The sequence below is a fragment of the Crocuta crocuta genome, unplaced genomic scaffold, assembly GCF_008692635.1.
Source record: "Crocuta crocuta isolate KB4526 unplaced genomic scaffold, BGI_CrCroc_1.0 scaffold947, whole genome shotgun sequence".
In the NCBI taxonomy this organism is placed as follows: Eukaryota; Metazoa; Chordata; class Mammalia; order Carnivora; family Hyaenidae; genus Crocuta; species Crocuta crocuta.
The window spans coordinates 490,076-492,710 of record NW_027529617.1 but is presented as its reverse complement, the minus strand read 5'-3'; the positions used below and the strand labels follow the sequence as shown (position 1 = coordinate 492,710).

Here is a 2,635-nt window from a genome sequence, read left to right as displayed (position 1 = left end):
AGCCACTAGCAATAACTGAAATCTCCCAGATGCTAGAACAAGGAAAAATATGAGAAGATTTCTGTGAAAGCTTATACAATTCTACACTTGTATATTCGTGAGCATAAATCTCCAATTCACAGAGCAAACTCGTCTCTACATAAAGGTTTTTGACTTAACGCAATGTTACAAATGTGCTCATCAAATTATAAATCCTACAAAAAACCAAGAGTATAGAACATCCATGCGACTTGGTATCCAAGAGCAAAGATTGTTGTTGGGAGATAATTTTCCATGGGTTTCTTACATTTCTACACATCTTCTCATCAGAAGCATTGAGAGCCTATGTTCCAGACAATCATCTTCCCAAGTGTTTTTTGACAACTTTGGGACATGCAGATACACTCTTCCTCCAAGGCAGAGAGCAGATTTGTTTAACATTTAGGATACTAAAGATAATATCATCCTTCAGTGCAAACGGTGGGGGAAAGGTTAAAATATCAGGGCTTCCTAGGCTTAGGTCTTCTCAGCTGTGAAGCACACCCACTAAATGTAGGGCAGTCACTTCAGCCAATTTCACATTACTCCCATAGGAATTGGGCAGAAACAAAAACAGATGTGAATATAGTCAGGCTGCCTACGAAGCCATGCGTAACAGAGTCCTTTGTCTTTGACCCAGGAATCTTATGTTTTTTTCCAGCCTCCGTGAAACAGTGTCAGACTAATTTGTTAGGATACAAGTAGGTGAAATCTAAAACCTTTCACAATTCTTGACAGTACGACATTAAACATTCATAGAACTTGTGCAAACTTTTATTCATCTATTTGCATAACAAATGATAATCATAATATAAACATATAACTTATGAAGCTATTAAAAAGGTTTACATTATCGCTTCTCGGCCTTTTGGCTAAGATCAAGTGTAGTATCTGTTCTTATCAGTTTAATATCTGATACATCCTCTATCCGAGGACAATATATTAAATGGATTTTTGGAATTAGGAGATGGAATAGGAGCTTGCTCCGTCCACTCCACGCATCAACCTGGTATTGCAGTACTTCNTTACATTAGATAACAGTTTATAAAGTTATTTGTAAACTGCACAGTGCTGTACATTTTAGATAATCATTGTCATCTCATTTTCACAATTATTAAGACATTTCAATTTCCTTGGCCATGGACTCATTCCTCACACCTCAATAGCCTCTGAGTAACCTAATTTGTTATGAAGTTTTCTTTTTCTTTTCTCATTATTAAATCCTTAATTACTCCAACAACCCCCCCCACACAAAAACCAATCATCTTACCACTTCCATTTTTAAGCCCTCAAATTCATTCTCTATAGTATAGCCACATAAGCCTTAAAAAATCATGAATGTGGGGCTCCTGGGTGGCTCAGTCAGTTGAGCATCCAAAATTGGCCCAGATCATGATCTCGTGGTTCCCAAGTTCGAGCCCAGCATTGAACTATCTGCGCTATTAGTGCAGAGCCTGCTTGGGATTCTCTTTCTGGCCTTCTCTCTCTGCCCTGCAGGTACACATGCATTCTCTCTCTCTCAAAATAAATAAACTTAAGAAAAATCACATCCCTTTCCTGCTTAAACCTTCAGTTGTTACCCATTCCCTTTAGAATAAGGCTGAAATAACTCATTGGGTCACAAGATCCTTTGTGATATGGTTCCTACTTCTCTCCCCAACCCCACATCTATTTATACCAATGCCTTATATGCCTCTGTTGTATTGAATTCCTTTCAGTTGTTAAAGGTGTCGTGTTCTTTTTCATGTCTGGGATGTGGCATATGCTATTCCATATGCCCTGAACTGATTCCCATCTTCCCAGCCCTTGTTCATTTACCTAACTTCTGCTATTTCTTTAGGTTTTTTCATAGATGGAGAAAAAAACATAGCTGGAAAATCTACTCTTAAATAACTATCACACACACACACACACACACACACACACACACACACACATACACACACTGAACTGCTCTGGATGCAAGCTAGTTTTCCCTTCTGGTCTGTTAGTGGTGACTTCAATCATCATCACAAAAGTCTGGTGTTTATTTAAGACCACAGATACAAAGAATAGATTGGTGATTGCTAGAGCCTGGGCATGGGAGGTGGGGGGGGGTGAGTGAAATGGGTTGGTCAACTGGTATAAATGTCCAGTAATAAAATAAGTAATAGGGATGTAATATACAGCATGGTCACCATAGTTAATAATACTGTATTGCATATTAGAAAGTTTGTAAAAGAGCAGATCTTAAAAGTGCTCATAAGGAAAATAAATTAGTAGCAATGCATGATAATGGATGTTAACAAGATATATTATGGTGACCATTTTATGATACAAGTATCGAATCATCATGTTATGTCCCTGAAACTAATGTAATGTTATATGTCAACGACACCTTTAAAAAATGTATTGCATGTTTCACAGTAGTAATAATGCTGCATCATTGCCACATAGTAATTTTACTATGATTGTACCCAACCAGAACTGGTGCCAGGACTGCCTTACATGAAATCATGAATTATACCCTGAATTCAGGCGTGTTTGTTTCTCTTGGGTAATTGAAATAAGAAAAATCTATTGTCCTTTTTAAAGCTATTTTATAGAAAAGTAAATTCAAAAAGCCTATTAGAGTAAG

General features: G+C 37.3%; 1 non-coding gene across 1 annotated transcript; it reads left to right on the top strand.

The window, feature by feature from the left end:
• The first annotated feature begins 870 nt into the window (after positions 1–870).
• LOC144229846 (U2 spliceosomal RNA) lies at positions 871–1,061 on the top strand. Its single transcript, XR_013334625.1, has one exon. It is a non-coding gene; the product is annotated as a U2 spliceosomal RNA (small nuclear RNA).
• The last annotated feature ends 1,574 nt before the right edge of the window (positions 1,062–2,635 follow it).